The sequence below is a fragment of the Melozone crissalis genome, unplaced genomic scaffold (assembly GCF_028551555.1).
Source record: "Melozone crissalis strain CALT ecotype California unplaced genomic scaffold, PUWL_Pcris_2 ptg000074l_1, whole genome shotgun sequence".
Classification (NCBI taxonomy): Eukaryota; Metazoa; Chordata; class Aves; order Passeriformes; family Passerellidae; genus Melozone; species Melozone crissalis.
The window spans coordinates 816,053-827,953 of NW_026535851.1; positions in this window are offsets into that span (position 1 = coordinate 816,053).

An 11,901-nucleotide genomic window follows, 5' to 3' on the forward strand; every position below is an offset into this window, starting at 1 on the left:
AGACGAAAAGAAGGATAATTGTAGTGGGTGACTCCCTTCTGAGGGGAACAGAGGGCCACATATGTTAACCGGACCCATCCCACAGAGAGGTCTGCTGCCTCCCTGGGGCCTGGGTACGAAATGTCACTGAGAGACTTCCTGGGCTAATTCAGCCCTCTGATTATTACCCACTGCTGATACTCCAGGCTGGCAGTGATGAGATTGAAAAGAGGAGTGTCAAGGTGATTAAAAGGGAGTTTAGGGCACTAGGTCAAGTGGTTGATAGAACAGGGGGACAGGGAGTGTTCTGCACAGTCCCTTTGGTGGCAGAGTAAAATGATTAAGGAAATAGGAGAACTCACATTATTAACAAGTGGCTCAAGGTTTGGGGTCGTCAGCAAAATTTTGGATTCTTGGATCATGAGGCAATGTCTCCGTTTGGAAAAACAGGAGTCGGCTAAGGAAGGCAGGATCCTCCCCCGAAATGGAGAACGTAAACCCTCTCCACCCCTCCGAATTGCTATAAATTAAAAATTAGGGGCTCTTAGGCAAAAAATATGGGAGCAGGAAATAACAGCTCTTTACTACGGAAGAAAATAAAAGGATAAAATAAACAATGCAGTACACTAGAACAACAGTGACAGAGTCAGAACTCAACCTGACACTCTGTTGGTCAGGGTGTTGGTAGCAGTCCAATTGGAAATGTGGCTGCAGTCCTCCTGGTGTGTCAGGTGTGGTTCTGCTGGAGAAGGGATACTGTAGCAAAGGGTGTATTCTTCCTCCAAAGATCCAGTGGAAAAAGAGGCAGCTGCTGTTCCTCTGGGAAATCCAGTGGAGAAGCCGTGCAGTAATTCCAGAATCACCAGTTTATATCTGGGTAGGAATGCATGCTTGGGTCCTCCCTCTGGGCAGAGCATTTCACAATGGGATTCTATAGTTCTTATCAGTCATGCAGTGACATTCAATAGCCTGTTATCATCAGATGTCCCCTCCCAAGGGAGGAGTGATTGTGATCACTCAGAGAGAGATAACCAAAACTGCCCACTTGACAAAAGTCAACTGCCATACAGATGGTAATAGAATACATCTTGCAATCTGGAACAGGCAACTTTTACAGCACCTGGCCTGCTGGAACCAGATGGGCTCCATCTCTCCATTAAGGGCAGAAGGTTTTTACCTCATGAACTCACAGAATTTCTTGAAAAGGCTTTTAACTAGGTTTGAAGGGGGTAGGGAATGCATCTGGGCTGTCGGGAAGCAGGCCCAAGGGTGGTGTCCTGGTTTAGGGCAAATTTGGGAGAAAACCTCCAAAAAGGGCCCCTCCAGAAAGCAAACCCACATGGCCCCTCCCCTCAACCAGTTCGGGAAGAATTTGCTTGGAGAGAAGTGGAAAAAAAACTGTTTATTTAAACAGGCAAAGCATTTCCCAGCACAAAAAGTGAACAATACCAGATGACAAAACTCATTCGCCGCTCTGAAGAGATGACAAATTCAGAAAAATCTCTCCTGTGGGTGGTTGCTCTGTTTTCAGTCCCTCCGGCACTGGGAAAGACTGCTGCCCAGAGTAGGCCCTGGTAGGCTACCAAGTGCAAGCTCTTGGTGTTTCCCCGGCTCCCAGTCCAGAGCAGGTTCAAACAGTTCCAAGAAAAGGGAAAGAAAACCAGTCCAGGGAAAACTTCTCTGCTTCAGCTAGCTAAACTAACAAAAAAACAAAGGAGGGCCCTGTTCTTCTCTGTCTGTGCCCAGACAACACAGTCCAGCAGAATGTGGAGGAGTGAGTGCAATCTCTGATAACAAACTCCATGCTTCCTCTTCTCCCCGCCTTCGCTCTCACAGCCAGTCTTGAAGTCACGGAATATAATATCCAGCATAAACAGAAAAGACGATTGGGGATACAAGCATCATAACGTCACCCTAGGACACTTACATTCTTTTGGTCATTTGAGGTTTGTTCATGTTACCATTGATACATTTTGTACATCAATATGTGCTTCTGCTCACACCGGGGAAAAAGGTAAAGACATCCATAGACATTGGACACATTACGTTGCTATTATGGGCCTGCCAAAGACTAAAAACTGACAACAGCCCTGGTTATGTTTCTAAAAATACTCAGGAATTCCTTCACCAATGGGGTGTAAACCATGTTACGTGGATCCCATATAACCCCCAGGTCCAAGCCATGATAGAACAATGCCATTTAACACTTAAACAGACGTTATTAAAACAAAAAAGTGGAAATATTGCTCCTCAAGAACAATTAGATAATGCAATATTTACACTAAAGTTTTTGAATGCAGATCATCTCTCTCAATCCCAGGTAGACTGACACTGCTCTGAAGGTTCGAGTGCACAGAATCAATTTCCAAAAGTTTTATATAAGGATCCACATTTGGGTATGAAGTGGCAAGGCCAAGATGGTTTACTAACCTGGGGGAAAGGGTATGCATGTGTTCTATCCCCTACAGGTCCAAAGTGGTTAACTTCTCATCTGGTAAAACTGTACCATGAGCTACAAAGACCAGTCCAACAACCCGATACCCCAGCTGAAGAGACTCTCAATAGTGAAGAAGAGGCGCCACACAATACCAGCCAGCAGAAAGCGGACGAACATGGAGATAACATGGGGGATGCTGAAGAGACTGCAGCAAAGAACTGAAATCCTGATGCATAGTGTAGGAGTAGCACCAACCCCAGAGAACACCTTCTTGGCCTACCTAGCAAGAGTAGATAGCAACAGTATTGTAAGAAGTCAATTCTGTTTTCTCTTTATCATACTCATGGTGACTGCAGAACAGGTATATTGGGCTCATGTTGTTGATCCTCCCATTTTTATCAGATGGCTGATAGCTTTTATTATGTCTGCCATAATAATAGAAGCTATGGCTGCTATCACAATGACGGTGCTTACAAAAGCTGTGCAAACTGCTCATGCTGTCACTGATATGTTCGGCAATTTTATGGCACAAATGGCCATGCAAGCAAGTATTGATCAACAAGAATTAGCTATGTTATAGGTAGTAGAAATAATTCATGCTATAAGAAGTAGGCATATGTACGTATAAAATATTAGCAGTGTTTGAAACTATGTTTGGGTATAAAATATTGGTGAAGGTTAAACATGTGCTTGTGAAATCACCCTGTCCTGGAACAGAAGCTATTCACATTGTTACTAGTTCCCCTGTTCACATATGAACAGAGTAGCACCAGCCTGGTGCCTGCGATTGTCTATGCCAGGGCGGGGGCTATTCACATGTTAACTAGTTCCCGGACTGGCTCCGGGATTGCTTGGACTCTCTATCAGTACAAGAGACTGGCTGGAGTCGATTTACTCCACACCTAGAAGATATCATCTGGAATTTCCTGGGTGAGGACATCTCAGGAAGCCCACAAGGCCTGGCACCTGGACCCAAGATGGCATCACCTATTACATGTGAATGGATACTTCCCTGGAATACTCAGACAGTCGTCTGAGCTGTGGACACGTTCTTTGTCTAATTCTACACATGTATGGACCCAATTTTACATGCCAAGGGAGACAAAGAGCTATGTGGTCATCTCTGCCCCAGGCGGAATAAACTGTATATAAACCGGCTACTGGAGGCACTCGGGGTGTACCTCTTGAAAAAACGCTGCCACTCGGCTGGCCGAACCCAGGGTGCACCCAGCGGCAGATCCTGGGGCTGGCACTTTCTTGGTTGTGGGAAGGTTTCTAAATTTTCTAATTTTAATTGACTTAATAAATTTTTGTCAAATTTTTCTAAATTTGGCTCTCGAATTGATCATTTATAACAGCTAGATTAGATGCATTAGAAGCAGCACTAGTGTGATTAGGAGATCAACGAGAAGCTTTAAACACTCGCCTGAAACTTCACTGCAATTGGGAACACCAGCATCAGGGGTTGTGTGTTACTCCCTGATGTGCTAAAGCCTGAGCAGCAGAGCTGACTTACAAGATGAATCCTGGGCAATGTGACTTATACCATCAGTATTATTTAGCTAAAAATAGATGACAGAGACACTGATGCTAGCTGTTTAACCCCAAACTGTCTGCTTTAGAAACTTTCACATAACCTTGTGTAAGAAATCTATAAGAAATGTATTATTTTAAGAAACTTTTCCAACTGACTTTAACAGAGGCTTGTTTGTAGGATATTTCAGGGAAAACCCTCTCAGCCTAGGCCTGGGCTCTGGCCAAGCCCTGACCCTGACTGATCGTGAAGTGTTCCATCAGACCCAGGTGTTTCTGCACTAAAAATATAATCAAGTAATTTTTACTTGGCAATTTGGGCCTATAACGGCTGGACCCCCTTTTAGGGCAAAGTCAGACCTTACCTGTGAGTGGATGCAGTGCGTGGGTTTTCCCAATTACTTGGAAGGGTTCTCTGGGTCCTTGCTGTGAAACGAGACTCCCCAGCGATTGCGGACTCTGGATGATGGTAAAATATTAGGCAATTGATGATATATTTTTCTAAATCACTATCCTTTCTCTCATGTAGTAATGATTAGGTGCATTACCTTGCTTGGTTTTGCTTGTTGCTAAAGCTGAGTGCATAGTGAGCTCATTGTTTTATTAATTGTGTCATTTTACTTTTCTGTTGCCTTAATATTCATAGTAAAATGAGACCATTCATTCCATTAGTGTCTGTGCCCTTTAGATCTCCCCTGTCAATTAGCAAAAACACTCCACTGGAATCAAACCACTTGCAGCTGAAAATGTTTAAGCCTGTTTAATGGGTGCCTTTGCTACTAACATTAATGGTGAAGTGCAAGATTTAACCCAATCCTTAAAGCAGCAGATGACTAAGGTACAAAACCTAGCAGAACAAACTATATGGAATGAATTGTCTAATGATATAGAATGGCTTAACCCCAAACACTGGTTTGAGATACTTAATTTATGCATATAGGTTTTTGTATCAGAGGGAAGTTTTAAAAATCTTTTTGTGTGTTTATGGCAACTCATCTGAAGCACCAAATGCCTCAGAGAAGACAAAGCTGTTGGGGGTTAGGATTCTTCCTTTTGTTTTTTTCTCCTAAAGAATTTTCTCCCATATGTGTTGCTAAGAGACAATAATGACCAGCTACTTAAGAGAGATAAAAGAAGTGGCCACAGCTAAGGGGAAGGGTCTATAGGATCACAGGTGACCCGATGTCTGGGAATGATTGTCATCTGACTCCAAGGCTTTGGAATGCTGAACATTCGCTTTATTAAAACTATATTATATTACATTATACTATACTATATCTATACTACAAAGAATCCTAAAGAATCCTAAAGAAAACTTGTGACTGCCTCCTGACAGTCAGGACACAGCTAGGACCTGATAGGCTAATTAACATAAAGAATTCCACCAGAATCCAATCAAGCAATCACCTTGGATAAACAATCTCCAGAACACATTCCACATGAGCACAAGCACAGGCACAGCAAATGAGATAAGAATTGTTTTGATCATTCTTTTCTCTGCTTCTCTCACTGCTTCTCTTTGTTCAGTGGGCATGAGAATACAACAGAGGTCCAGCTGGCTACTCTCTCTTTTTACCTGGGGGGATCTTTCTGGGAAGGGCAGAGATACTGGAGAATTGGGCTGGAGAAAAGGGGTTGGGTGCAGCTCTACCTTTCTCTCTCTCTCTCAGCTTCAGAGGAGGACAGTTGACCTGCTGCCTGGGGTGGGGGAAATTTGTTACCGCCGCCAGAGCCAGGTCCAGTCCTGCTTCTGCTGTGGGGTGAGCTTTTGCTTGTGACAGCAAGCACTGAACTGGGACCTTATTAACACCCTACCTCCCTAAAAAAGGACTTTCACCATCTGCTTGGATGCCTCAGGGGAAAATGCCGGGACCCCTGAGCCCCCTTGATTCACTCCAATGCTGAGGCAAAAGTCATCTCAGAGACTGACTCAGTGAGGAGGGTATTGGCTTTATTGTGCACTGGGTACATGGGGGATCACTCCTCCTTTCCTCCTAACACGCACACCCCACACTTTTACACAGTAGAATATATGGTTAAATTTCATTCATATTCATTACATTCCTTGGGATAGGACTGGTTATACAAATTACTTCTTGGAAGTCCTTAATATCATTAGCATATGTGATGTGCAAGCACAGTGTATTCTGGTGGTTGCACTGAGAAAGACTCCAAGTCTTCCTCAGGGGTCATTCCAATGAAGCCTGGCAGTCTTCTTCACTGTTACAACTAACTATGTAGTTGTTTGCTTTCGCTGTTATATATTGGCTTTTGAAAAATATTTTGATATAGTGAAATAAACAGGGCCAGGAGACTTCTTCTCCTTTTTAATGCCTTTATTAAAAGTCATCAGCTCAGGATTGGGCAGCTCGGCGGGGCTGCACTCTCCTGTCGTCTCTCCCAGGGCGACTCAGAGGAGGAGGATATGCGCAGCTTTGTCCACTAGGGGCAGAGCTGGGGATCACGTCCTCGTGAGAGCCTTTAGGGCGTGGTGATCCCATCCGATGTTACTTTTCCCGGCCCCGTCCCGCCCGGTCTCGGCGTCGGGACGACTCCCATGGTCAGGGCGAGAGGGACTCCGAAGGTGTTCCACATCTCTGCAGGCTCAGCACTCGGCTCCTCACGTCCAGACATCAATCCAGTCTCTCAACTCTTAGGTGGCTCGTTGTTTTTGGGGTTCTTCCTGCACGTTTGGAGTAGGGGTCCCACACAGCATGCTGGTCCTTGGAGTATTTTTGCATATCCCTCCCCTCCAAAGTCTGTTCTCACTGTTCGGGAGGTCCCCACCCTCCACTGTCTCAGGAGAAGGGCCATTAACTCGCCCCAGCCAGGGCTTTTACTGATACAAAAACAACTATTAATAACAACGACCCGTAATTACCATAACACAGGCAGCAGCTCAGCAGTAGTGGTAACCTTTTTCTCACAGAAAAAAATCAACTGAATTTTTGTTCATAATTGTCCCCCCTCTTTTTCTTTGATCGAGCTTAAATTTTAAGCTCGCATCAACTTACAATTTTTTGTTTTGAATCGACTATAAATTTCTTGTGCACTTTGGTAATCACGGTTACTTAACTTTGTTACTTTCCTTGGTTTCTTCAGGTTGGTCTGCACGGCAAATACTATTTTACTGAAACAGATAAATAAGCATAGTAAAAAGAGCAATCCTCCAAGTACACACACAGCGAGAAAAACTACCTTTTCCCATACATCCTTTCTGAAAATCTCCAGGTTCTCCCACCCACTGGGATCAAGTGTAGGAGTTTGTTCTTGATTATTTACACATGCTAATCTTTTTATTTCGTTTGAAATGTTCCTAATAATTGAATTCTTTATTTTTAATACTGCCTGGAGCCGGATGACTTTGTTTAACATAGATATTGGGATCCGAACTAGGCTTTTACAATTTTGAATTTTCTCCATTTCTATTTCACTTTGCCTGTTTTGTTTAATTTCTCCCAAATCATTATATATAGGAACTCCCAAACTTGATCCAGTTTCTTTGGGTAATAAGAAGAAAATTGGTTTTATCACTCAGGCAGTGCAGATGCCAGACCAGTCTCCTGACAACTTGGTGTATGCTGTGGTATCAGAGATCAAACCTAGGGGTTTAGAGCTCCACTGAAATGTGTTCCAATAGGAGTTTATCTCTTTTTCAGTACACTCATATAAATACTTGTTACAAACAATTTTTCTTACCATTTTCACAATTTCTTTTCTTTTAACTAGATCTACTGAGCTTGTTTCAGCAGCATCACATTTAAAGCACAACCAGGCTTCCCTTATAGGGCACTCTCCTAGGAGTGGCTGCCTAAAAGTGGCAGTATTGTGTGAAATAAACAAGGGCCAGGAGACTTCTTCTCCTTTTTAATGCCTTTATTAAAAGTGATCAGCTCAGGATTGGGTGGCTCGACGGGTCTGCAGTCCCCGTCGTCTTCCCGGGCGACTCAGAGGAGGAGGATATGCGCAGCTCTGTCCACAAGGGGCAGAGCTGGGGGAATCCAGTCCTCGTGGGAGCCTTTAGGGCGTGATTCCCCGTCAGATGTTGCCCCACCCACTCAGTCGGCCTGGTCTCACCACCGGGGTCGTCTCTCTTGGTCAGGGCGAGAGGGTCCGAAGGTGTTCCGCATCTCTGCAGGCTCAGCACTCGGCTCCTCACGTCCAGACATCACTCCAGTCTCTCAACTCTTAGGTGGCTCGTCGTTTTGGGGTCTTCTCTGTACACCGGGGGACCCATGCTGCATTGTGGTCTTGGAGTCACTTTGCATAGCCCCCCCCACCTTCTCAGGTCTCTTCTACTGTTCGGGAAGGTTCCCACCCTTCTGGGAAAGGTACAACTTAGCCTCGGGCGAGGCTCTGCTGATACAAAAGGAGCGATTAGCCACAACGACTCGTGATTACAATAACAAAACACGAAGAACTTCAGCAGCTACCCGTGGTCTGGCTGCTTTTTTGTAACTTTTTCTCACAAAAAAATATTACCCGAATTTTGTTCATAACAGTCCCCCCTCTTTTTCTTTGATCGAGCTTAAATTCTAAGCTCGCATCAACTCACAATTTTTTGTTTTGAATCTACTATAAATCTCTTGTGCACTTTGGTAATCCTGGTTACTTAACCTTGTTACTTTCCTTGGTTTCTTCAGGTTGGTCCGCACGGCAAGTACTATTCTACTAAGACAGATAAATAAGCATAGTAAAAAAAGCAATCCTCCAAGTACACCCACAGTGAGAAAAACTACCTTTTCCCATACATCCTTTTTGAAAATCTCCAGGTTCTCCCACCCACTGGAATCAAGTGTAGGAGTTTGTTCTTCATTATTTACACATGCTAATCTTTTTATTTCATTTGAAATGTTCCTAATAATTGAATTCTTTATTTTTAATACTGCCTGGAGCCGGATTAATTTGTTTAACATAGATATTGGGATCCGAATTTGGCTTTTACAATTTTGGATTTTCTCAATTTCTATTTCACTTTGCCTGTTTTGTTTAATTTCTCCCAAATCATTATATATAGGAACTCCCAAACTTGATCCAGTTTCTTTGGGTAATAAGAAAATTGGTTTTATCACTCTAGCAATGCAGTTGCCAGACGAGATCAAACCTAGGGGTTTTGGGCTCCCCTGAAATGTGTTCCAAAAGGGGTTTATCTCCTTTCCAGTACACTCATATAAATACTTGTAACAAACAATTTTTCTTACCATTTTCACCATTTCTTTGCTTTTTACTAGTTCTGCTGAGCTCGTTTCAGCAGCATCACATTCAAAACACAACCAGGCTTCCCCTATAGGGCACTCTCCTAGGAGTGGCTGCCTAAAAGTGGCAGTATTGTATGCTCCCCAATACACTCTCTTATTTTTCTGATAAAGGACCAATTGGGAGGGGTTAACACAATCAGGGTTAGAACTGATGTGGACTCTCGACAAGGAGCTCACTTCCTCCTCATAGAGGGGTCGGTAGCACTCACAGCATGGCTCAGCTGGGCTTCTCAGAGCACCACCAGCCATCAGGGCCATCAGTACTACCCTTCCCAAGAGTCCGGTATGGGTCATCGTGCACAGCCTGCCCACCCGGCCTTGCCTCTTGGGGAATTTTACTGAGGAAAAGCTTCCAAGCTCTTTAGAGTCCCTTCTGCCCACTTTTCTGGTTAAACCCCTCTTGGTCTGTTCCCTACCAATTTTGGTTTCCCCTCCCAGGGGAGTGCTCTGTAGAGGATTAACCTGGAGTCTTTAGAAATAAATTGGGGAACTTAACCAGAATTACTTATTTACAGTCTTAAACTTTTTACCAACATTGTTTACACAGAACAGTTTTGAAGCATTTTAAGCAATATTAGAACTCTTGATACCAATTTTTTCCCACACAGTTCAGTCTATTTGACTCTTCCTTCTGAGAGTCAACTTTAAATCCTTTGGTCCTTTTACCACAGTATACTCAGGTGATTTAGCTTGTGAAGCAGATGAATCCTTGTCCAGTGCCCGGAGGTGAGAGTGGTGTGGACTCTGGCCCAATGCCAGAGGGAAAAACTGGGAGTCTGGCCCAATGCCAGAAGGAGAAAGGGGTGGAGTCCGGTCCAATGCCAGAGGGAGAATGGGGTGCAGTCCGGTCCAATGCCAGAATGCCAGAGGGAAAAAAAACTTGATGTTGAATCCTGGTCCAATGCCAGGGGGTGAGAGTGATGTGAGTCCAACCTTTTTCTTTTGGTCTGCACAGTCGAATTAGTAATGAAGAGTACCTGAAACGGGCTTTCAAATACAGGCATTAATGGTCTGCTATTTAATGATTTTATCAAAACTCAGTTTCTCTGTCTAATGGTTTTGGTTAATTTCTTTTTCCATAGCTTGCATGTTTCTCTCATCAACTTCTGCATACTCTGTATTTTGCAAGGAGTTGTATTTCTCAGCTAACTTAACTCCCAAAGTACTTTTATTCTCCTATTTTTCTGTGTATTTAATTCACTGGTTTTCTGTTTCTTACTTTCACTTACAGCTTAAATACTTCTTTCAACCCCTTACACTTAATTTTTTTTTTTTTTCTTACACCATTCTCCTACACAATACACTTCCCTCTAAGGAGATGTGGTAAAACTTATAATGCACAATCTACATTACTTCTATTCTAATTTGTCTATATTCACTCTCACACATTCCTTCACACCCTCAAGACACAAACTGGATCATTATTGCTAGAAAATCACGGGTCCCTATAGCCCCCCCTCACCCTGGGGTTGGCCCACAGGTCTCAGTATCCCTGGGCCTCTTGGAAGGGCCCTGACTCGGGTTGCCTCTGGTGCACATTCACCTGTGAGGCTGTCTGTGTGTCACTCACGCTCTTACAGCTACGGCTCCCTCACACACCTGGGGAACACTAGTCTGGTTTGCAGGTCACACACACTCTTTGGCCACAGCCCCCACCCGCCTGGGGGACACAAGCCTGGTTTGCAGGTCACATATACACACACTTGCACTGCCCCCTTCCCACCTGCCCGGGAAGTTGAGGCTGACTTTGCTTGTGACTCACTCTCACACACACAAGACAACAATAAGGTACCTTTTACTTACACATCACTTAGCACAAGTTAAGTATTACTGGCCAGTTTTGGTCCTACTGGATATCCTTTCTACCGAGCTGGTTTTTTGTCTAACTTCAGATGTTACTTTGTTGAGACAGGACTTACCTGCTCCTGTATCTACTCAAAAATTCAAATTCTTCATTTAGGGGTCCCACCTCAAAGTTTACCAAGGGGCTCTTCTAGATGTTGCATTGGGTCCCCTATAGTGTAGAGCCCCTGACTCTCTAATCGTCACCTTTAAGGATCTTCCCTAAATTCTCTTGTTCCCTGGCTATTGCAGCATCGAGACTGAGCTTTCTACAAAACCTCCTGACGTGTCCTGGCTCTCCACAGTAATAGCAATGTCGCTCTCTCAAAGGGCCTTGAGGTCTCTCCATCCCTCTTGCACCTGACAGTACTGGCCTAACCTTGCCTCCTCCTGGTGGTGGACCCGCCCACCCTGCACTTTCTCTAGCTACAGCAACCATGATCCTAGCCTTGGCCTTTGCTTTTTCTTCCTCCCTCCTTAAATACACCTTCAATGCCTCTTTTAACAATTCATTAATGTCCTTCTCTTGCCAATCTTCCATCTTTTCCAGTTTTCTCCTTATTTCAGGCCAAGATTTGGTAACAAATTGGACTTTTAACAACATTTGACCTTCTGAGGTGTCTGGGTCTATTCTAGAGTACAACTGGAAGTTCCGCCTTAGGCGATTTAGCCATGCAGCAGGAGCTTCATCCTTCTCTTGTGCACCCTCAAATGCCAATTGGGTGTTAGTTCCTTTGGGAACTGACTCTTTGATCCCCCGTATTATCAAAGACCTATATTCCCTCATGGCCTTCCTCCCCTCCTCCTGGTTTGGGTTCCAGCTGGGCTCCGTTAGTGGCAATTTCTGTTCAC